The following is a 25,669-nucleotide window of genomic DNA, read 5'->3' on the forward strand; positions in this document are numbered from 1 at the left end:
AGTCCTCCAAAAGGAGTTTAGGAGATTTGGAAGCAACTGAGGTACAGGACTTTAAGGATGGTATTGCCAGATTACTCAACCAGCCGTGTGCTAGAGTAGGAAAGGATAGGAAGATCAGAGGGCTGAACACATGGCTAAAGGGATGATGTCAGAAAGAGGGTTTCCACTTTATTGGTGATGGTCTACATCTAATCAAGAAGGGAGCTTATGAATCGGCAAAATGAGGAGTCATTTAAATTAGGGAGGAAGAGGGAAGGAAATGTTTTTTTAAATCAGAAAGAGCAAGTAGTGAAGATAGTGAAGATCTGGTTAATATACAAATAAAAAATAATTTAGCAAAAGGGATGGCATGCTGCAGGGAGTAGAGGAGAAAAATCAAAGTCAACCACTGAGAAAAATGAACAAGCTGTCATTTTGGTGTGAGAAACATTCTAGGAAAAAATAATAGCTTTAACTACAAACAAAAGGAAGCTAAAGTGCAGGCTCAGAAATCTCTACCTGGGAAAGGATTTAGATAACAAGATAGACAGGAGTGTATTGGGTGAGGCACAGAGCATGAGTGAGCAGGAGCAGGTGGCAACAGAGGAGCAATTACCTGCTTTTTGAAGTGCTAGATCATGTTGGCCCGCAGTTGATGAGCCCAGGGACCTTGATCTCACGGAAACTGAATTCAAAACAAGGATGTTTTCTAAGCACCATGCATTGGTGCAGTCATTGGTGGTGGCTTATGTGGGGGAGTCCACTAGCTGCACATATACAACCTTGCATGAGAGTTTTGCAATATTTTAGTCCACCATGGAGTGTGTGGTAACTCCATGCCAGAGGTCCTAATGCCAGTTAGTGATTTTTTTTCCACAAGTGCTCAGATTACTCCCATAGAAGCTTAGGGAACAGACTATGGGGTTATTTTGGCCAAAGGGTGAAAACAGGCACTAAATGGGTGCAGCACTGATAAGACACACCTGTTTAAAAGTCTGGATTTAGCACACAATTCTGGTCCTAATTGCAGATTACCATAATTTGAACTTACCTACAGGTGCCAAACCAGAAACCTGTAGATTTAGCACTCAAGTGCTGATTAGCTAGGTGAAAAATTGCAATTTTTGTGGAGCAGCATATGTGGGCTCCTCGCCCCCCACTTCCACTGAAGGTGTGCAGTGCGCTGGCTGACACAGCGGCACGTTGCAGTGATGGCTCAGGGACCAAGGGAGAGGGTGCACAGGTTCTTGGATGCGGCACTAGAGGACCTGGTGGAGGAGGTCCAAAAGAGAAGGGAGGTCCTGTCCCCGCAAGGGGGAAGGACGCCACCTCGCCCTCCTGTCCCTCTCTCCTGCAGCAGCTGGTGCTGCTGTGCCTGGCCTCGTGTCCTCCTCCCATTCCTTGTCCAGTCCAAGGGGGACCCCTAGCAAGATGCCTATGACCAAGCACTCCCTTTCTCCTGGTGACTCCGATAAGGTGTCCAATAAGGCGGAGTAGCACAGCACTTACTCTTTTTAAATGAAGTCCTGAGAGAAATTTGCAGAATAAATGTTGCTAGTGTGTTGGTGGAGTCGTGACAAAGTGTACCAGAAAGTCTCCCGATGTGTTTCAGAGTTCCTCTTCACAGCTCCAGCAGCAAGTGAAACTGAAATGGTGAGTATCCCTTTAAGTAGTGCTCGAAACCCTCAGCAACGACCTATTAACTCCCAAACAGCTGGTCGCTGTTAGGAGAGGGAGTTAGGACAAGCGCTAGCCACCAAAATGCCATGCAGCCTCCTTAATGAGCACTAGCTGGCATTTTAGGTGGCAATCAGCCCCTTAACAAGCCTCCGTGCATTTCTCTTGCAGTTGACGCGCAGTGAAGATCATGTCCATTGTGCCCCTTAGTGGGCGGAATCCGCATTGCGACTCTGGGAGGAGCTCTTCAGCCACTGGGAGAAGGCGATTGAAGAGGATTCTTGCAATGACTTTCCCTGTGGCAGACAGCAGAGAGACTCCTCTGTAATTACCGCAATCGGACTTGTCACCTTTCTTGAAGATGGTCACGATTACGGTGTCTCTGAGATCCCCTGGCATGCTCTCCTCCTTCCAAATAAGAGAAATTAGTTCATGTATTGGCGCCAATACTGCTTCTCCGCCATGTTTTAGCGCCTCGGCGGGGATTCCATCTGCTCCTGAGGCCTTGTTGTTCTTCAGTTGCCGGATGGCCTTTTCAACCTCATGCCGGGCTGGGGTTGTGCTGAGGTGGTGGCGGGTAGCATGCTGCGGGATGGAGTTGAGGACACTCGCGTCGAAGGCGGAGTCTCGGTTAAGGAGATCTTCGTAGTGATCCTTCCAGCGGGCACTGACTGCCTCTCTGTCCTTGATGAGTACCTCTCCGTTCTTGGCCCACAGTGGGGTAGGACCTTGGGTGCTTGGGCCTTAGGTGGTCTTGACTACACTAAAGAATCCACGCACGTCGTGGTTGTCGGCTAGCTGCTGGATCTTCTGCGCTTTCTCCATCCACCATTTGTTCTTTAGGTCGTGAGTTTTTTGTTGGACCTCGGCCTTCAGGCATCTGTAGAGCTGCTTTCTTGCTCTCAAGTTCTGTTGCTGTTTCCAGATCAGGAATGCCTTGCGCTTGCGGCTTATTAGCTCCTGGATCTCCTGGTCATTCTCGTCGAACCAGTCTTGGTGTTTCCTGGTCGAGTGACCGAGCGTTTCTTCACAGGTGCTGATTATGGAGGCCTTGAGTGCAGACCAGGCGCTGCAGAAAGTCTGTGTCTCTGAATCACTGTGAGTCGCCAGGTTGGTTGTGAGGCGCAGGCTGAATAGGACTTTCTTATCAGGGTCTTTGAGTGCTCTAGCATTGATTTGCCTGTGGCATTGCTTCTGTTGCTGCCGCTGTTTTGGGCCTACGTTGATGGAGATGACAGAGCAGATTAGGCGGTAGTCTGTCCAGCAGTTGTCAGCATGATCTTCACCGCGTGTCAACTATAAGAGAAATGCAGGGAACAGCACCAACCGCTGTACATGGCCTTCTTTGACCTCACAAAGGCCTTAACCGTGAAAGATTATGGAGTGTCCTCCTCAAATTCGGCTGCCCTCAAAAGTTTGTCACCATCCTCCACCTGCTTCACGACGGCATGCAAGCGATCCTGACCGACGGATCCACCACAGACCCAATTCACGTACGGACCGGGGTCAAGCAAGGCTGTGTCATCACACCAACGCTCTTCTCGATCTTCCTGGGTGCAATACTCCATCTCACCCTCATTAAGCTCCCCGCTGGAGTAGAGCTAATCTACAGAACAAACGGGAAACTGTTCAACCTCCGTCGCCTCCAGTCCAGATCCAAGGTCATCCCATCCTCTGTCATCAAATTACAGTCTGCAGACAATGCTTGCGTCTGCGCACACTGTGAGGTCGAACTCCAAACCATCGTCAACACCTTCACCGAAGCGTATGAGAGCATGGGCCTTACACTAAACATCCGCAAGACAAAGGTCCTCTACCAACCTGCCCCTGCCACACAGTACTGCTCCCCGATTATCAAAATCCATGACGAAGCCTTGGACAATGTGAACCACTTTCCACACCTCGGGAGCCTACTGTCAACAAGGGCAGACGTCGATGACGAAGTCTAACACTGCCTTCAGTGTGCCAGTGCAGTCTTCGGTCACCTGAGGAAGAGAGTGTTTGAAGACCAGGACCTCAAACCCAGCACCAAGCTCATGGTCTACAGCGCAGTAGTAATACCCGCCCTCCTGTATGCTTCAGAGACATGGACTATGTACAGCAGGCACCTCAAAGCACTGGAGAAGTACCACCAACGCTGCCTCCGCAAGATCCTGCAAATCCATTGGCAGGATAGACGCACCAAAGTCAGTGTTCTCGATCAGGCCAACATCCCCAGCATCAAAGTTTTGACCACGCTCGATCAGCTTCAATGGATGGGCCACATCGTCCGCATGCCTGATACGAGACTCCCAAAACAAGTGCTCTACTCGGAGCTCCGACACGGCAAGAGAGCCCCAGGTGGGCAGAGAAAACGCTTCAAGGACACCCTCAAAGCCTCCTTGAAAAAGTGCAACATCCCCACCGATACCTGGGAATCCCTGGCCCAAGACCGCACAAACTGGAGAAGAAGCATCAGGGAAGGCGCCAAACACCTCGAATCTTTTCGCCGGGAGTAAGCGGACACCAAGCGCAAACAGCGGAAGGAGCGCATGTCAACCCAAGCACCCCACCCACCCACCCCTTCAACCACCGTCTGCCCCACCTGTAACAGAGACTGTAGGTCCCGCATTGGACTCATCAGTCACCTGAGAACTCATTTTTAGTGTGGAAGCAAGTCATCCTCAGTTCCGAGGGACTGCCTAAGAAGAAGAACAAGCCTCCAGACGGCCGTTCCTAGCACAGGCTTCAACTCCTTTACCAAGATGGCCTTTTGCGTTAACATGGGCTAAACAGCCGTTACAGCTTAAAACCCTATCTTGGCCACCTCAGAGGCTCTTTAGCACCTGAACGCACTGCCGAAAATTGCCCCTATTTCTTGAAGCTTCAATAAACTTTGGGATCAGTTAGAAAGAACCATGAGGCAGGGTTTCATTGGTGTCATATTAGTTCTGCTGTCATGCCAATCAGTTGCCATGATAAGGCAGTGCCCAGTAGCAAAGGCATGGCTGGAATAGGCATGAATGATGTTGCCTCTCAAGATGATAACGGCCCAGAAATTCGGGTCGGGGGCTTCCCGCAGGTGCAAGCCCCTGACCTGCACTTACCTTGCGTGCCGGCCATTGAGCTGTAGGGCCCCATGGAATTCCGATCCGGGGCCTGGTCCAGCTGCCGGCGCGCAGTGATGGCGTATCCCAGGGGCGCAGTTAGTTCGATGCATCCCCTGGGATCACGTGGGCCATAGGGAGCCAATCAGAGCAGGGAATGCGCCATTCATAAGTCTGACAGGAAGAGCTGTCAAGACTTATAAATACTACGGCCCCAAAATAGCACTAAATCTTAAAATAATTTTTTTTTTAAATCACATTTTTTAAATAAACTATAAATTAAATGAAATAACTATTTTAAAGAATAATTTAAATTTTTGAAAAAAATAATTTTATTTTTCTAACGGGGCTAAAAATAAACTTACCTTGCTTTAAAGTATTTAAAAATAATAAACCTGTGGAAAAATGGTTTAATTTTAATTAATTCACCACGTACCTTATAAAAAGCAGGCCTTACGCCTGCTTTTTATATTTCTAAATTCTGCAGGCTTACTCTCCCGGGAAAACCTGTAAAAAAAAAACAAAGTTTGATGCGCACGCGCAGCCTCCCCCACGCACGCGTTCGACCTCTGAACCCCTGCTTTCAGCGGAACGGAAGTGCCGGTTTCCCACGCATGTGCAGTGCATGCAGGAAACCGGCACTTCCATCGGGCCTACGGGTGAGTACCCAGCGCGTACTCACCTGTGGAGACCCGAATTTCTGGGCCAGTATATCTGTCAGGCCCCCACCCTGCCCTGCCCTTCTTCTCACTATGGCTGGAATTTTGCCTACCTGGGCAGGTCCAATGTGGGCGGTGTCCGTGGCGGGTTGTGGCCCCACTGTTGGCTCCATTCCGCTGCAGAAAATTAACTTACCTTAATGGGGCCTATTAAGCCCACCTAGCGCATTACCCAGCCCAATGAGATGGAGCGGGTCAGGTGACGTCATTCATAATGCCTTTTCAGCCGGGATCCTTAAAGGGACCCTCGCCACATTAGATTTTAAATTTAATCTAAAATAGTGGGTGTTGAATCTTTACTCTACAATAATATAATAAAAATGATATATGAGTGACAAAGAAATATTTAAATAATATTATCATTATTACTATGATGCTATCTACAAATACGATCAAGAATATATTCAAAAAAATGTATTAATTGGGAAGTTATTGGTGCTTTAGTCACAAATCTATAGGGTTTGATTTTACGAACCTCGGCAGGTCCGTGGCGGGTGAAGTCAGTGGAGGGTCCCCACCCCACTGCTATCTCCATCCCACTGTCTGAAATGAATTTACCTTGATGAGGCTTGTTAAGCCCGCCCAGTGCGTTTCCCAGCCAATTAGAGAAAGCGGGTCAGGTGAAGTCATTTGATGACGTGTCATCAGCCGATTTCCTTAAAGGAACCATGTCCAACTTTCTTTTCACATTTGTGCCGTCAGTGTTCTACCGCATTGATGTGTTGTAAACACTGATATATGCTTATGGAGGGAGGCACAGCACACAGGGAGGTTCTCTTCCCTTCCCATGGGTGGAAGAGACCTCCCCAGGACACCCAACGCAGCCTGGTTGCACATTGCAGAGGAGGCCACAAGCAGATTAGTGGTTAGGAGGACCTGGGTGCAGTGCCGCAAACTTTTCAATTACCTCAGTAGATCACATAACGTTAATACAAAGCCACGGTCAGTCTCATCTTGCTGTGCCTGTCATCACATCCCCATCATTCTGCCTTCCCTAGACTACTCCTGCACATCCTTACACCAACTTACCTTGCACCTCCATCCATCCCTCTCTATCTACATTATCACTTCCCCATCTCACTAGCCACCCCTCACACTCACCCTCATCCTAGTGCAATCATACCAACTAACAACACACAATGGTAGGCACTTGGATGTTTTATCCAATGTTCATGTAAAGTTTCTGTTAATGTGGTGTCAAACATTGAAACCTTTATTTTCAACACATTGTGTTCTTGGACACATTTGTGTGCACCTTTGGAAGTGACTTAGTGAATTGCAGTGAATGGTGAGACATAACGGTACCCCCTCGCAATGGTGATGAGTGTGAAAGGAATGGCTTGGTCATTGTAGGGATGCTTTATGGTGTTGGTGTGGTGGTGCCAACCTAGCACATCATGTGGCAGCCAGGGTGTACAGCTTCAAGTGAAGTAAATCTGTCCATGGTGAGGCCATCCCTGGCATCCCTGGCCTCCCCGGCTGCAATGTGCTCGGGTGCTGATACCCTGTGTCCTGTGCAGCATCAGTTGATTGTGGAGAAGGTTGTTGTTGGTGCTGCTGGTGTTCCTGGTGCTGCTGGTGTGCCTGGTGATGCTGATGTGCCTGGTGATGCTGGTGTTGGGGCTGATCGTGGTGGGATTCTGAGGACCAAGGTAAGAGAGTTTCAAGGGCACTCATGTTGATGGAATAGATGGCAGGTGAAGTAGCGATGACAGAAGCGATCTGTCAATGGTAGGAGGGGTAATGAGCTCAGACTGGCTGGAGACTTGTGTAAAGACTTGCAGCATTCTGAATCTGTAGTGGAAATGCAGTTTAGAGAAGCTAGTGGTTAAGGGAACATTTCCCAATCAGCTGGGAGCTTTAACTTGACATTTGAAGCTGTCAACTCATCAGCTGATTCAATGGCCTCTGACCTCCCGCCTCAGCTTCACAGACGAGGTCGAGGCACAGAGAGCTGTGGAAGCTGCGACATTAAATAAATTTAAAACGGAGATAGACAGTTTCCTAGCTGATAAAGGAATTAGGGGTTACGGGGAGTGGGCAGGGAAGTGGACGTGAGTCTAGGTTTGGATCAGCCATGATCCTATTGAATGGCGGAGCAGGCCCAAGGGGCCATATGGCCTACTCCTGCTCCTACTCCTTATGTTCTTATGTTCTTATGAAACCGGTGGGCGACCTGTCAAATCCAAAAAGCTGGGAAAAAACCATTGTTATATGGCTGTAAACAAGCCACTAATGATTTTAATTGCCTCCCCCGCCACTGCGTGTCGGGTCTGCTCAGCACTGACAGACCCGACATTTGGTAAAGGCGCGTGGCTGTGAGTTCACAGCGGGGTCCTGACTAACTGGGGAAATAATACTTTCCCACCAGCGTCCGCTGACTCGCCACAAAATCGAGCCCGGAGACTTTTGTATCACTAACTGGTACAAATTAAAGATGTGTGTGTCTATGTAATATATAAAATTAAGCAGATTTTAAATGTAGTTGTAAAGGGCTGGATTTACAATCTTATGCAAGTTTAGCGGAAGAGCTGCAGAAACCCTGACAAACAGTGTAAGTGGTGCTTACAATGGCCCAGAAATTCGGGTCCCAACGCGTGAGTACGCACGGGGTACTCACGCGTAGGCCCAACGAAAGTGCTGGTTTCGTGCATGCACTTCCGTTCCCCTGACAGGTGGAATGCATACGCCGGAGAGGCAGCGTGTGTGCCTGGAACTTACGTTTTTTTTGCAGGTTTTTCCGGGAGGCTAAGTCTCCAGCAGTTACACTTTTAAAAAACATGCGCAAGGCCTGCTTTTAACAAGGTAAGTGGTGAATTAATTAAAATTAAAACTTTTTTCCACAGGTTTATTATTTTTAAATACTTTAAAGAAAGGTAAGCTTATTTTTAGTCCTGTTAGAAAATAAAATAAATTTTTTCAAAAATTTAAATTATTGTTTAAAATAGTTATTTCATGTAATTTACAGTTATTTTAAAAATGTGATTTAAAAAAAAAATATTTGAAGTTTTAGTGATGTTTTGGGGCTTATAGTATTTATAGGTTTGACAGCTCTTCCTGTCAAACTTATGAATGAAGCATTCCCTGCTACCATTGGCTCACCATGGCCCACGTGATCCCAGGGGACGCATCGAACTAACTGTGCCCCTAGGATATGCAAGCACTGCACGCCGGCAGTTGGAGGAGGCCCAGGATCGGAATCCCACGCAGGCCCACAGCTCAACGGCCGGTGCGCTAGGTAAGTGCAGGTCAGAGGCTTGCACCCGCAGGAAGCCTCCAACCCGAATTTCTGGGCCAATTTCTGGGACTTCTGCAGCTCTTCCGTTGAAGTTAACAATGGACAAGTGAGAGAACCTCCGTAGAAGTTCACCCTAAAGTCTCAGACTGAAAAATTAAATTAGTTATATTCAGGGACTGAAAGTAAATTGAACCAGTGGAATGAGTGATGAGAATGAAATTGTTACGGTTGATGACTTGATTTAATGTATAACTGGACAATCACAGTATACTGTGAGAAAAAGCTGACCAGAAACAAGACAAAAATTTATTTAAATGGTATATGTCATTTTTTATAGTGCAATTCAATTCACTGCAATTACTGTTGAGTTGGAAGGCAACAGCCGAGAATGGCCAGTGAAAAATGTATTTCCTCAGTGTCCAGGGTAGCACTTACATTCCTGCAGTAATATCTGAATTAACATTTACCAGTAGCTTTTCAAGTAGAACAGACTCTCCATCAATCTGTTAGCTGATGTAACCAACATGTTTTATTTTGGTTTGTTTTCCATGCTGTCAAGTAATCAGCTGGAGCAATGGCTGCGGAGCTCATGCCACAGGTTGACAGACATGGCTCCCGAGCTGTGTGAATCCCGTGGCCATGCAGGGACATTTAAAAAGTAGTGGCAAAAAGGCTATTAAGTGCTGTCAACTACATGATAATGATTTCAATTGGGTCCCCCGCCGCTGCCGGTTGGGTTGGCTCCACGATGACAGATGTGGGAAAGGCGCGTGGGAGCGAGATGACGGCGGGATCCCGACCCACTGTCAAAAATAACAACTTTCCCACCCAACCCACCACTGATCGCGCCCACTACCACCCCAGCAAATTCAGTCTTATGAGTCCCCTTCAATGGCTTCATATTTGTCACAAAGCACCAGGAGCAAACTACTCATGTAGCGGCAGAAGTGCAGCAGATGCATCTCAGGACTCAGCAACCTAAGCAAGAACCATCTCAATCCCAACCTCCACAGCAGCCAGCTACCTCACATACTCCTGCCACTCAGATAACACCTAGGCAAAGCGCATGCACATCACACATTGTTACTGAAGGGAAGCACCATGGAAGCAAACACTGGGCGATGCAAAGCTGTTCGCACATATTTAGTGATTAAAAATCTGATTGCATTGAAATTGTAATGGGAAATTTCTGAGTTGTCTGGAAGATCTGTAGGACGTAGTTGAAGATATAGTTGTGGGTAGCATGGGAAGATGTTTCAAAGTTAAGAGATCTCCTGTACAAGAGCTTGTCAAATGGCTCTCGCAGCTAGCATCAGATTCGGTTCTGCAACATCTTCAGGCTCCTGCTACATCTCGTGGTGGTCCATATTCTGTACCTGGAAGCCTACCTCCTCCAGGCCCTCTATGATAGCTCTTTGCAGGATAGAGCACAGTACCACAAACCTTGAAACCTTATCTGGGCTGTTTTGTGGGGGGCCCCAGATTTATCCAGTCACCTGAAGCAATTCTTCAACATGCCAGTGAAGTGCTTGATGATTACTTGGGTGGATGTATGCATTCCATTGTATCTCTGGTCTGCTGATTTCCTGGGATACCACAGAGCTGTTACGAGCCATGGTTGCTGAAGATAGCCCTGACTGTCCTGGAGCCATCCTGAGACATGCTTTTATGGATCAAATATTGGTGGGAGCATGACTGCCTTGAAATAAAGGCACTGTGACAGCTGCCTGGGAAGCTGGCATTCACTTACATAATCTAATGCTGATGGTTACAAATAAGCTAAGCATTCACAGAATGGAATTCTTTCCAATTCATATAGGTAGTGACTTTGTGCAATGGAACATGTAGGGCCACATGAGTTCAAACAATAACCCCTGGGACTTTCTGGAATTTGGTAAAATTGCACAGACCTCTTGAACTGCTGCTAGTTGTCCAAAGGAAATGAGATTAAATTGCTTTCTCAAGCATCACTTGCCTTATGCATCTATGTATTGTGGATTACCTAATGTGGCCAGTATTGCCAGTGGAATGATTGGGAGACATAGAAGTTGGGGGGTTGGGGGAGAGGGGCAATTCATGGCCGCCACGAGAGTTCCCAGTGCCACTGGCGACTCAGGTTAACGGCCGTTGAAAATGGACGAAATGCTACCAGGGAAAAATTTGCACGAGGGGCTAAAGATTTTTAGCCCAGCGCTAACTTACTGTGTAACGCCCTCCTGGTGGCATTAGTGCAGGCATGGGAGTCGAAGTTTCCATCCTGATGTGGCGTTCCAGCTTCTAATAGCCTCTGGAAGCGAGGCTATGGAGTTTGCTAGGAATTATGGGAAATTAAATTAGCGCCCTGCTATCGCCCCAGATGTGAAATTGCCTCCCACCTCCTGCTGTATCGCCAGGCGTGAACAACGGCAGGAAGAGGAGGCGTTGTCAACTCGGCTGGCCGCTTGGGGAGCGCTAATTAAAGGGAATGGTTTTCAGGTAGGCCAACCTTTATTATTTGCACCAGTCTGGTGCCTGCTCAAAGTTTTTGATGTTTCATTGCTGCAAGATGTCCAAGCCCTCCACTTTGTGAGAGTGTTTGGGGCTGTAATGCCAGTCGCGCAGGTCGCCTTGCAACACAGAACTGCTGACAAGTAGGTTGTGCACCATCATTGGCCATTCCCATTAAGCGAGGAAAGCAGCCTCTGATGCCATTAGCAATGCACTCAAATTGTTCACGTTCTGCCGCTACTGCCCCGCTCTCGGACTTTAGCGCTCTGAGAGAAGTGGTTAGCGCTTGATTTAGTGCTCCACTCCTCTTGGAGCACTAAAACTGAATCTCCTGGCAGGAGATAATCATTAGCGCCTGGTGCTACTTTTTCGACTTTTCAAAAGTTAGCGCCCCAAACGGGGCTATACTGAATTTCTAGCCCTTTGTGTGTAGAAATCTTTCCTAATTTTACTCCTGCAAGGTCAGGCTCTAATTTTTAGACTATGCCCCCTAGTCCTAGACTCCCCAACCAGCGGAAAGAGTTTTTCTCTAGCAACCCTATCTGTTCCCCTTAATATCTTGAAAGCTTCGATCAAATCACCCCTTAACCATCTAAATTCTAGGGAATACAACCCTAATTTGTGTAATCTTTCCTCGTAATTTAACTCATTCTGGTAAACCTTTGCTGTACTCCCATGTGTAGTCTAACCAGGGCTTTGTATAGCTGCAGCATGACATCTTCCCCCTTGTATTCAAGTCCTTTCGATATAAAGGCCAGCATTCCATTAGCCTTTTTGATTATTTTCTGTACCTGTTCATAGCTTTTTAATGATCTGTATACCTGGACCCCCAACTCTCTGCCCATTATCCCTACTCTCTGCCTGCTGCCACTCAGCCAATTTCCTAACCAGGTCAATAATTTGCCTCAATTCCATGGGCTTCAACCTTAGTTAACAATCACTTATGAGGGACTTTATCAAATGCATTCCGGAAGTCCATATAAGTAACATCCATTGACATTCCCCTGTCCACTTCTTTAGTCACCTCTTCAAAAAAATTAATCAGGTTTGTCAGGCATGACCTACCTTTTTCAAATCCATGCTGGCTCTCTCTGATGAGCTGAAAATTTTCAAGGTGTTCAGTCACCCTATCCTTAATTATAGACTCTAGTAATTTCCCAACAACAGATGTTAAGCTAACTGGTTATAATTGCCTGGTTTTCCTCTCACCATTCTTAAATAGAAGAGTGACAGGTGCAATTTTCCAATCTAAAGGAAGGGGTACCCAGGGTCTCGTACGCAGTACTCCAGTTTTGTGCAGGAGGTCAACACTGCAAGAGAGGTCCTCTAACCACAGGGGCCAGGTGGCCCTCCAGAAAGAATGATGTGGGACCAGATCACCGAGGCTGTCATTGCCAGCAGTGTCGCCCTTGCTTAAATACTTTGAAATCCAAAATGAACCACATTCTTATTTATTGCCAATATAATTAATTTTAAATAATTCCTTAATTTGCTCAGTTTACAGTATGCAAATTTCAAATTTTGCTAAGCAACGATACACATTTTAGCATTCATACAGATCAGCCCTTTGACATCATTAGTTTTGTGATTCTAATACAAGAGAACATTGTGAGGTTTAGCCAAGCTATCTTTTTAATTAAAAGTGTCCAATGGGTAATGTAATAGCAATAACATTCGGAGACCCTGAATATATTCAGCAATAAATGATTTCAGTTAGTTAATTAACACATTTTCCCAGGAGGAGCAGTATAAATCGAAGCAACCCAATCAGACTGGAAGTTAGAGTTGCTATTAATAATGCCAAACAAGATTGATACCTTCAGAATTTACGTCCAGCCCTTGCCTCATCTGTAGTAAGGGATAGAAGCAGAGTGAAGGCTAAAGGGGTGTTTCTTCATTTAAAAAAAGCACAAGGCAATGCAAAACAAATCAGTTTCTTTTCAAAGATCTAAAAATGGAACAAAATAGATATTTTTATGGGCATAGAATTTCCATTCTAGTTTGAATTTTTGTGCATCTGTTACCTCAATGCAATTAATAAGGAAGCAAATCATCAGAGTTGAGTTACGTGTAAGATGCTTTTAAGTTTGGTTTTATTTTGGGTGCTTGAGATGAAGTGAGTGCTGTACAGACTTAAGTTAGTCAACACTGTTACATGTGCACCTACATCAGTTGCTGATGAAAGAAATGAGGGAATGGAACATTTTGCATTGGCTCTGAGGAACAGGCTAGAGGGAAAAGAAAGAGCAGATGGACTGTTGTCATTCGCATAGTTACCATTAGCAAAAATGAAATTCAATTAAAACAAATGAGGAAGCACCCCGAGTTGCAGCAGACTGAAGAGCTGAGGGCAGCTTCAGTATTTGTACATAGCCTGGGAACTGTTGGATTGAGGCAGGTGCATAATACAGGGGAATAGTTTATGAAATTATTCCGCTGAAAATGAAAATCTTTGTTAATAAATCCAAGCAAAGTTACAAAATTACATCCAGCCATGACTTGAGCTGCAAAGTGGAGTGCAAAAAAGCTGTTTAAAAAAAAAGCCTACAAAGCTAGATGAGCAACTATCTTTAAAAGTAACAATATCAGTCCGTAGGGGGGACCCCGAGCTTCCGGTCACCTGTCACTTTAATTCTCCGCTCCACTCCCACTCTGACCTCACCGTCCTCGGCCTCTTACACTGTTCCAATGAAGCTCAACGTAAGCTCGAGGAACAGCAGCTCATCTTTCGATTAGGCACTTTACAGCCTTCTGGACTCAACATCGAGTTCAACAATTTCAGACCATAACCTCTGCCCCTATCTTTTTTTTCCATTTATGTATTTCATTTTTTTTCTCTTTCCCACATGGCAGCTGTCTTTCATTCTGCCAGTGCTATTCACACTTCATCTAGAGCCATCTTTGTTTTCTTAACTTGTCCCATTACCATCTCCTTTTGCCTTGCACCATCTCTTAATCACTCCTGCCTTCCATCCTATCACAGACCTTCCCTTTTGTTCTTTCCTCCCCTCCCCCCTTTCACTGCCCCTGCACTTGCTTAAAAACCTGTTCCATCTCCAGCTTTTTCCAGTTCTGACGAAAGGTCATCGAACTGAAACGTTAACTCTGTTTCTCTCTCCACAGATACTGCCTGACCTGCTGAGTATTTCCAGCATTTTCTGTTTTTATTTTATATCATATATAATATTAGAGGGAATTTGTATGCAAATGATCTATGATGTGCAGTACCACAGGAGCGGGACTGGTTATAAATAAATTATAGACTATCCAACTTGTCCAGAGGCAACATTCACTCTGGAGGCATTGTCATGGGCTCACATTCTGAGAAGAAATATATGCTCAGGAAGCCCAATAGTGGGGTCAACGCACGAAGAACTCCCAGGCAAAAAACAGGGGAGAGGTGTCAGACTTCCTGCCCAAGAATTTCTGTAGGACACCCAGGCCTAGAAATTCAGTTGGGCGCGCCAGCCGTTAGCGCCTTAGGAGGAGTAGATCTCGAGCGCTAGGCGCTTAGCGCCCGGGCGCAGCGCGATCTGCGCCTCGACCCAACTTCAGTACACATTTAGCGCCGGCGCAAAGTCTTAGCGCGCGCCCTGCTGCGCGCGCAGATCATGACGTCATTTCGTCGTGCAACGCCCTTTGTGCGCCCCGAACCGGAACTTCACTCGCGCCGGCCCATTGTGCGCCGGGCGGCCCTAACGACTGTGAAGTGGAACGGTACACAGCTGAGGCGGGCCGCGGGGAGCGCTAATTAAAGGGCACTTACCCTGCACTATAAAGGCCAGCCATTTTGCAGCATTCACTCTTGTGCAACGGTTTTTTGGAGAGAGACCAAGGAGGAGAGCTTACTGGTTTGGACCAACACTAGGACAGGTATGTTTGGCTCAGGCCAGAGCTTAGCAATTATCTTTGCCTTCATTGGGAGCTCAGTGTTTGCCAGCATATAATGGGGGCTGCATTGGGTGCCAACGCTGACTTTCAGCCTTATGCCAGAAGGGCTTACAGACGCCGTGAGAGAGTGGCAGCCCTGGCTAGACGCAGAGGGGGCAACAGGCGTCGCCAACTGAGGCCTTACCCACCCAGGGTATACCGCCAGCAGTCCTCCTATCTGACCATGTCTGCCGCGATGTGTGTTAGGAGGCTGCGATTCAGAAGGGAGGTGGTTGCAGACATCTGCCAGCTGCTTCACAGAGATCTGCAGCCACAGCTGATGCGCAGGACGTCTCTGTCGGTGGCAGTGAAGGTGACGGTGGCTCTCAACTTCTATGCCACTGGCTCCTTCCAATCCGCTGCTGGGGACATCGCTAACATCTCCCAGTTCGCCGTGCATTGCTGCATCCGCCAGGTGACCGATGCCCTTTTCAGAAGGAGACATCAATTCATCTCCTTCCCCATGACCCTGGACAAGCAGCAGCAGCGTGCAGTGGGATTTGCAAGAATAGCGGGCTTCCCCATGGTGCAGGGCGCCATTGACTGCACGCATGTGGCTTTGCGGGCACCTCTGGAGCATGCCGAGGATTACCGCAACCGGAAGGGCTACCATTCCCTCAACGTACAGCTGGTGTGTGACCACAGGCAGCGCATCCTAGCTGTCAATGCCCGCTTTCCAGGCAGCAGCCACGATGCCTTTATCCTGCGACAGACAACTGTGGCTGACATGTTCCAGGCACAGCCTCACCCAAGAGGATGGCTTATCGGAGACAAAGGCTATCCTTTGTGTACCTGGCTCATGACCCCGCTCCGCGCGCCCACGACCCCTGCTGAAGAGGCATACAACGAGAGCCATCAAGCGACTAGGAACATCATAGACCAAACAATCGGCATCCTCAAGCAACGGTTCCGCTGTCTCGATCGCTCCGGGGGAGCCCTCCAGTATTCGCAGGAGCGAGTCTCCCAATTCGTCGTCGTTGGCTGCATGCTGCACAACCTGGCTATCCGCAGGACTCAGGCACTGCCACCTCACGTTGGACCACCACCTCAGGAGGAGGAGCAGGAGGAGCATGAGGAGGAGGAGGACAAGGAGTACCAGCCCAGGAGGGAGGCAGAAAGTCCAAGGGCCGCCCGTCGGCGGCTTATTGAACGTCACTTCTAGGCCCCCTGTCAGGGAATGGCTTGTGCCAATGAAAGAACATGATTGCAGCCGCTCCGCAAGCCCTCAGCCGGTTAAGGCAACAAACACTTCAAAGATCAAACATGGACAATGTTAATAAATAAAACGCTTTATTGTACAAACTCAGGGCCCTTCCCACATGAAAACCAAAAACAGACGAAACCCCCAAAAAACACTCAAACACATTACTCGCTCCCACAACCTGGAGAGCATTAACAAAACAGTGCAACTAAAATGTCCGTTATCCTCGGCCTTCGTAAAAAACAAGCATCACATCCTCGGCCTTCAAAAAACAAACATCCAATTCTCGGCCTTCAAAAAACAAACATCCAATTCTCGGCCTCAAAAAAACAAACATCCAATTCTCGGCCTCAAAAAACAAACACAACTGGCCACACATTCGACTTTTTGGCCTGCTAGGGCGATGCCTTGGCCATCTTTGTGTGGCCCCTGCCCGCCCTGCTGCTCCTCCTCAAAGTAAGGCCATTGGCTGCTGCAAGGCTGGGGGCAGGCTCCAGAGGGGCACATGTCGTGATGGCAGATGCCCTTGGGGGTCGGCCTAGTCGAGGTCTGGCCGTCGAGCGGGCGGCTGTTGAATGCTGCAGCTGTGGCTGGCCAGCATCAGTCGCTGCAGCAGCTCCTGGCAGCTCCACTGGGGGAGTGGCAGTGGCGGCTGGAGGAATGGGGGCAAGCTGGCGGATGGCAGGCACTCGCTGGTCGCCTGAGACACTGGCACTCGCCCGGGCCAGCACTGCAGCATGCGCACCAATCTGCCGAGGGACAGACCGCTGTGCTGCTGCAGCGCGCCGGGTGCCCTGGCGATGCCTGGCTGACACAGCGAGTGTGGCAGCAGTGAGTGCCCGTGTTGACCTGTTCAGTGACCTCATCAGAGCACCCAGTGACTGCACGGCACCACTGATCAGCTGCCCACTCGCTGCCTGAGCTGCCCCGAATGCCGCCCGACTCGCTGCCTGATCTGCCCCGAATGCCGCCCGACTCGCTGCCTGCTCTGCCCCGAATTCCACCAAACTGATGGCCTGTGAGGCCCCGACGTCGGCCACACTCCGAGAGAGGGACTCGATGGCCTCAGGCAACTGTGCCACTACCCCCATGAGCTCCGTGTGCCGGCGCTCCGAGTCCGTGGACAAGTCCTCGAGGCGTTCCATCTCCTCGGCGAAGACCATCTCCGGACTGGAGGCCGGACTCTCCCTCTGGGGAGAAGGCCGCCGAGCTGGCCGACCCTTCCTGTGTTGCTGGACGCCGCTGGGCCCAGCAATTGGACTCCCCTCCGACCCTTCCCCCTCATGGGAGAAGGCCGCCGAGCTGGCCGACCCTTCCTGTGTTGCTGGACGCCGCTGGGCCCAGCAATTGGACTCCCCTCCGACCCTTCCCCCCCCCCTCTGGGGAGAAGGCCGCTGAGCTTCCACCCCCCCCCCGCGTTTCTGCAGGCCGCAGGCCCCATGAGCTCCCCTCCCCTCCGACACTTCCGCCACGCTCCCCTCCAGGGAAGACGTGTCCCCTACATTCGCATGGGTTGCCGCGGCTGAGGGTTCCCCTGATGGGCCGTCTTCCTCTTGCTCCTCCTCCTCCTCCTCTTCTGAGGGGCTGTCACTGGCAAGTTCAGGGACCTCCTCCTCACCATCTGAAAGCAGGAAGGCACAAGAGTAGCTTTAGAGTGAGGAGAGGCCGTCAGCGAGGGATGCATGAGAGGTGGCATTCAGCGCATTGGTCGGACAGTGGCAAAGGATGTAGATCTGATGCGCAAGTGGGACGAGAGAGGTCCAAACGTGGATGTCCTTACCATTGGTGCCCAGAACAGGGTCGGCATCTCCACATGCAACAGGGCCAATCACCCGGCCACCCATGATGCGCTCCACGCGATGTTGCAGCTCGGTGAGTGGCTGGATCTGGGGTCAGCCTCACCCGGTCGCAGTCCGGCTCTTCTTATTATTGGCCAGCTTGGCCTGCAAGAGAAAGGACAGCCTCTAAGTACAGTGTGTAGCCCTGCTCTTGTGTGCACTGCCTCCCATGGTGGAATAGCCTGGCCAGTGTGTCGCCCTGATCTTGTGTGCACTGCCTCCCATGGTGGAATAGCCTGGCCAGTGTGTCGCCCTGATCTTGTGTGCACTGCCTCCCATGGTGGAATAGCCTGGCCAGTGTGTCGCCCTGATCTTGTGTGCACTGCCTCCCATGGTGGAATAGCTTGGCCAGTGTGTTAAGTGCAGAATGTGCAATTGATGTTCATGCCTGTCCCATAGCTGCTGGATGAGGGCTGGCCATTAGGGCTTTCAGGTCCCTTTGCCCATAATGTGAGGTGCACATGCAAGGATGAGGAGGACACTGGAAAGGGTACTCACCCTGACAATCCGAGTGAGGTCATTAAACTTTTTGCGGTATTGGACACCACTCCTGGGGACCTCGCTGTTGGCTGACACCTTGCTGGCGACATGCCTCCAGGCTCTCCGGTAGACGCGGACCGGCGCCTTCCTGCCATTGTCCGGGTACAAAATATGGCGCCTCTTCTCCACACCACCAACCAGCACACTCAGATCAAGCTCTGAGAAGCGCCGCGCTCGTTCACGGGCCTTCCGCATGGCTTCAGGTGCTGTTTGGGTCCAGCAGCAGTGCTCAGGCCTAGCTGGAGGGCTCCACTATCCAGGGCGTGGCAGCAGACCAAGTCGACCCTTCCCCCTTAAGAGCTGGCCGGCGCCAGGGTGTCTGCTGTCAATCATGAGATGGCCGCCCCTGCGCTGCGCCCGGCCTCGGCGCTCTTGCTCAGCACCTCCGACTTAGCGCCTAAAGAGAGGCGTGCAGCGCCAGTTTTAGCGCTCGAGCAAACTCTTAGGGCGAAGCTAATGAATATCGGAGAAGTGGCCTCGATTTTGCGCCGGGCGCAAACTTTAGCGGCCGCCCGACTTTACCGCCCCAAAAGTGGCTACAATGAATTTCTAGGCCCCAGTCAATTTAATAGCCGAGCATCATTAACATTTCACTGGCCAGCTACCCACATGAAATGGATGTAAGGAAGCAGCTGGCCAGGTGCTGTCCTGCAAAGATCGAGTGGTCCATAGGTCAGCACTCAGATAAATTGTGTGGGGGTTCAGGAGGGTTTTGCGGGTGGGAAAGGTGGGGTGCCCAGGGCAGCAGAGGCTTAAACTTTCCTTATGGGGCCTAGAGAAGCAATCCTACTCCTTCTGGCCCCATAAAGATGTTTTGTACTTCCCTCTTGGATCTGAATCAGACAGATGCCTCAACCGCCCGGTGTTAAAACACCCGCGGAGCAGTATCCGAGCTGCAAAATATACCGCAAATTTTAACTCCTATTCCACCCGGTTTCCACCGGACCGAAGGGGTTACAATTCCACCTAATGCATTAATTTAGAAGGCTCAATGATGAACTGGTTTGGCAAGCAGTAGTTTGCACAAAGGAGGCTCAATTTGGGGCATATGTTCTTCTGGTGTATACACTTGGGAGGCTCAGTGCTGGGCTGGGAAATTATGCTCAGTAGACTTGGCAGGTTGATTCTTGATGGTTTTCAAATTGAATATTTTTATCTTTAAGACTATTTGAAGGATACATTGAGGTGAATTAACAAGATAATAACTCATCTAATGTCCTTCATTTTTGTCCTGTCTTTTGCTACAGTCTTTCAAAATACCCATATTTTCTTTCTACAAGAAAGTGATTTTATATAACTTCTAATGATAAAAATATAATTCTTATCATAGTCTGAATACAGTAAATGCATTTTATTTTGCTGCAGAAATGCAACTATAATTATCAAAATGTTAAATCTTTTCAGCAGGAAAGTATTAAATTGTATTGCAAATGTATTTTTAGAATACCAAAGGATATGTTTTGTTACAATAGATGACTTTGGTCTGGGCAGAGCTCTATAAAATGACAAGCAGTAATCAGGAGGGATGAAGTATCGAATGTTTGTGTTTTAAATCATAGATATGAATAATGTTTGGCATTGCCTCACCTTACTGTCTGACTCAAGTAATTCAAGCTAAATCAAGTTGGATGTATTTTGCTTTTTAGTTTTGCATTTAATAAGTGGTTAGTCTTCTCCACAACATTCAAAACATCACAGGATAGTGTTTTCAATAAAATAGTAAAATGAAAACATTTGTAAAACTGACAGATTCTAATATAAAATGCAGTGAAACTGAGTTATAAAAGATACAGGACTTATTCCTGCTACCTATGAGTCTGATACTCAAGGAATTCATTTTGTAAAGGAATTGGAGACAAAAGAAGCATTTTTTTTTTACAGCTGATACCTTCTAAAATGTAAAATCTGCCTACAATTATCTTAGCAAATTTAATGAATGAATTATTAAATTTTGACCACTACAAATTTATACCATAATATTTTCTTGTATAGAGAGATAGATATGAAGGAGGTGTGTTATGCTATATTCTGCAAGAGTGCAAGTGCAAGAGTACTTATTAAATTTCTGTTGAGTGGCAATATACTGAGCAGTGACTCGCTTGAAGGCCATTCTCACAGACCTACCATAAAGCAGCTCATATGCTTAGATTTTTTAAACCATTGCATTGTTTATTTTTTTTAACTCTCTCTCTCTCCCCTCCCCCCCACTCCACGGAACGCCCCCCCCCCCCCCATGGAACCCCCCCCCGCCGATTCCAAACTCCTTCAACATTCTCGAGCTCATGAGCCAATAATTGAGGCCTTGAGACATATGGAAGTAAGTCTGCTGAAGGCCACAGGTGAGGGGGTGAAATGCCATATGTAACCCTGAGCTGTACAAGAATACTGCTGCTCTAGTGCCATATAGAAGTCACTGTGTCAGTATAAGTATCCCAATTAATAGGCCGCGATTTTCTCAGCGGTGTCGGGATGGGGGCGGGTCAGCTAGTTTCCAGGTTCCTGTCCCGCCCGCAGCTGCCTCCGCTCTGCAGACATGATTTTCCCTTGATTGGCCTTGTTACTGGCCAATTAACAGGAAAAGGGTCTGATGACGTCATTTGATGACGCGTCATCTGCCAGTTTCCTTAAAGGGACCATGCACAATTTTATTTTGACAGTTGATTTTTCAGTGTTTGACAGCATTGAGGGGCTGAAAACACTGACAATCACTGCACAAAGGTGAACCCTTTCACCCAGGCTCTCCAATGACTCCCTCCATATGCTTATGGATGGAGTCACAGTACGCAGGGAGGTTCTCTTCCCTTCCAAGGGCGGAAGAGACCTCCCCAGGACACCAACTTGCCTTACACCTCCACCCAACCCTCTCTATCTACTTTATCACTTCCCCATCTCACTAGCCACCCCTCACACTCACCCTCATTCTACTGCAAGCATACCAACTAACAACACACAAGTGTGGGCACTTGAGAGGTTTAGCCAATGTCCATGTGAAGTTTCTGGTAATGTGTTGTCATACAGTGAAATCTCTTTTTCAAAAAGTGCCCCTTATTGCACAGATCTGATTGCACATTGAGAAGTGTCTTACTGAGTTCCAGTGATTGTTCAGTCATAACTTCCCCCCGCCCCGCTATTGTGATGTGTGTGCATAGAATGGCTTGGACATTAAAGGGATGCTTCATGGTGCTGGTGTGGGATGGTGTCAACCTGGCACATCATGTGGCAGCCAGGGTATACAGCATCAAGTGAAGAAAGTCTGGCCATGGTGATGCCATCGCTGGCCTCCCGGGCAACAATGTTGTCAGGGGCTGATGCTCGTGTCCGGTGCAGCATCAGGTGATGGCGGTGAAGGTTGGTGATGAGGTTGGTGATGTTGGTGTTGGGGATGATTGTGGAAGGAGTTGGAGGACCAAGGTCTGATTGTTTCATTGGCTCCGATGTTGCTGCAATAGATAGCAGCTGCAGGTGAGATGACAGAAGTGATCTGTCAATGGTGAGAGAGGTGCTCCCAATGAGGTGGCACTGGACATACAGTTGGATTTAAAAACTTGTAAGCTAAAGAAATCTGTATATGTATTAAAAATGCAGTAACCAACATTTTCTTTGCTCTGAAACTCACCATGTGCAACATGGCATCCTTGACACCACTTCTGCAGCTGTCATCTTTTCACAAACATCAGACCAGACTCACAACACGCCACACTTACCTGGCGTGTTGTCCGGATATTGTGAAACCTGACCCAAAAGCTGGAAAATCAAAAAAGACCCTGAAAATTGCTCACAAGTACCTGTTAATAGGCAGTTAATTGCCTTTAATCCATTTCCCGCCGCTAGGTGTCGAGTCCATTCGCAAATCGGGGACCCAACACTTGGGAAGGTTGTGTGGAGGCGGGATGACAGCGGGTTCGGAACCCGCCGTCAATCAAAAAGACTTTAACCTCTGACCTGCCTCCAAACCCGCCATCTGAGCGCCGGCAAAATCGCGGCCTTAGTGTGGGGTTACACTTTTTAATCAGGCTACTATAAACATACAAATGCTTGAAGTTGCAAAGATCACTCTTTTACTCCCAAATCACAAAAGAGAAAACATCTGTCTCTTCACATGCTTACTTACTTTTGTATGTTAGACTAATGAAATACTTGTCCTTCTCAGTTCTTTATTCTGATCCCTGATGATATATTGGTCGTTTAGTATGCTCTTGTTTTGTGATTGATCAAATTCCTGGCTCGCTAATGGTTAGAGTAATTTCACATTGAACTTGAATTATAAGAAAGTTTTCGTTGCTGCAAATGCAGGACCAAGTCAAAGATGTCACATGGATGTAAACTGCCCCATTTGGCATCAGATTAAAACATTTTTCACTTTTCATCTCTAAATACAAATAGATGCATTTAAACTGGAGTATTATCTCCTTGCGTCAAAATGCCTTTGAAAATGATTTTCAATCAATATCAAGGCAACTGCTTTGATCGTCTGAATGTCATTCACTTTGCACCAAACCAACTAACCTGACCACCTACAGTTTGTATTCATGGATCCCAATATATCAGGCATTTAAAGAAACCTTTTTTTCAACTATTTCAAGCAAAATCAAACATCCACACTACACCATTAAAATGTTGACAAACTTGAGCTTCTCCGATGGTTCACTGAAGTAGCTGGCCATAGAGACCAGGAAGGTTCCAAGTTTGATCCTGGGCCTATGCTGACTTAGTTGATCTCAGCCAGCGCTCACACATGAAGAATGGTCAGCAGGGGGGAGGTACCAGTGCCCATGGAACCATTTCCCAGCAAAGAGTCAGTGCCTTCTGGAAAGAAGAGGAGAAAATTGATGGAAAAAGAAGCAAGAAGAAGAAAAACTAAAATGGTGATAGACGACTGTAGATCAAATGTATTTACTAGAATGTTCACTTCCAATAAAGGTTAGCATCATTTAACAGATGATAAAAAAATCTGATTCATTTTTACATTTGGGATAGACATTTATTCTGTGATATGTCTAGAAAATTGTGCTCACTGAAGTTGAGCTGTTGTTCTGCCCTGTGATTAAATACATGTTGCTCCTTAGAACTTGATTTTAAAAAAACAAATAGATATTATCAGTCATTACTACAGACCCAGTTACATAGAACACGGAGAAAACACTTGCATTTCTGTTACATTTCATGTTTTTTGAATCTCATTTAATATTAAAATTGCATTTGTCATGTATGACTTGCATGAATCCGAGATGTTGTCAACACAACAAAGTTTTATTATTTCAGCCAAGCTTTAATTTCCCTGTCTTGATTCCTTGCCTACATAGCATGCCTTGTGTATTGTTTCATAGCATTATGTTAAGTGGCATATTTTGTCTTTTTTAAAACATGTCTTCATAATGGGCCCGATTTAATATGTGGTTGCACTGCTGCTGAGGGATAATCACAGCATATACTGACACTAATGCTTTGTGTACCTCAAAAAACCCATCTACAATTTTAATTCAGTTTCTTCACCAAATAAAAACAGTTTGCCCTTTTGTATGCTGAATAGAGCATAACCTTTATTTCACTATTTTGAGCCAATGTAGATGGTTATTTATGCATCCTTGTTTGCACCAGAATTGATGTAGTCCAGAACTACGTGTTCAAAATTTGCCTTTCATAATATGAGTAAAACCTTCCTTAAACAAAGTTGTATATCCCCTTCTTCCCCACCCACCCCCTCCTGCCTACCACCACCTAAAGGGAATATGAACGCTTGCAAATTTGTGATATCTAAAAATAAAGTAATATGATATGGAAAAGAATGCAAAAACATCAGTGAGGAGGAATGACCTCAGAACTCACCACCAGTATCCCATACAGTACTTCCCCAGTATAAGACTGACCATGCCATCTGCTGCATCATATTAGGCCAGTAACTATGTTTTTTTATACATGGCACAGATACTGTACTAATATAAAAATTGATATTTGGTGTTTCAAATGCCAGTACAATCTCATCACAACCAGCCCTGACATAACACTAACAAATGTATAATTATTAAATCGAGCCCAATGTCTTTTGTTCAGAGTGTTCCTTTTTTTAAATTACGTTTTGTTTCTGAACAAATGTTGAATTACTGTTCAGATGTAAAAGTGGAGGAAAATAGCAGTGACAATGATGTTTATTAAGTTGGCATTTGTAAATAACAGGAATCCTTTAAACTCTTTTCTGACTACAAGAGCCAAAAGTGTTTTGTACATAATTACCAAATCCCTAAAGTGTGCTCCTGCACCTGTGCACGTAATCACCAGAAATCAAGGGTTGAGCTACCATTAGTTCGATAGTCAAATCACACAACTGCAAATTCTTTTTAAGATAAACTACCAATTCAGTTAACATGCCAATTTTGGCAAATGCTGGTGTTTCTGGTAATTTTGGGTAATGAGTTTATTTTGTGTAAGTTAGCTAAACTGCAGTGCATTGGACAACAAGCAAACTTGCTAAATCACATTGCTTAGTTATGAGTTTAATGCTAAAGCAACGTATCTCCATCAAAGCCTTGAACATCCAAACAAGCCCAATACTCTTTCCATTTTGCTTCTCTCACATTATCGTAGAGACAATGGGGTAGATTTTCAACTTGCCACTCGGGCGTAAAACTGGCGTTGCAAACTGCTGCTCGTTATAGAAGCCACCTGATTTTACTTCCATTGAAATCAATGGAAATGGAAATCTAGCAGTTTCTATATTGCAATGCCAGTTTTACGTCAGAGCGACAAGTTAAAAATCTGCTCCAGCATAACTAAATCTTGAGAGGGCAATGTTATTAATGAGTGCAGCCTTGCCTGCCAGCTGCGTATATCTGGAAATCCTAGGCATACCACCCACACCTTTTTGTCTACTAAAATAAAAAGACAGAAAATCACTGGCAGCATGCCCATGAGTTCCCAGTATATTCAGCCTTTGGGCAAGGTTGGCTCGTGATAGTGTGCATTCATAAAAATGGCCC

At 47.0% G+C, this 25,669-nt stretch overlaps 1 protein-coding gene across 12 annotated transcripts in view; it reads left to right on the forward strand.

Annotated features, from left to right (window-relative positions):
• Positions 1-25,669, forward strand: part of dlg2 (discs, large homolog 2 (Drosophila)) — a 1,642,261-nt gene that overhangs the window by 1,514,465 nt on the left and 102,127 nt on the right. The gene's annotated exons all lie outside the window — the stretch shown is intronic.

This window comes from Somniosus microcephalus, chromosome 10 (assembly GCF_052327205.1).
Source record: "Somniosus microcephalus isolate GS21.2 chromosome 10, FLI_Smic_1.0, whole genome shotgun sequence".
Taxonomy (NCBI): domain Eukaryota; kingdom Metazoa; phylum Chordata; class Chondrichthyes; order Squaliformes; family Somniosidae; genus Somniosus; species Somniosus microcephalus.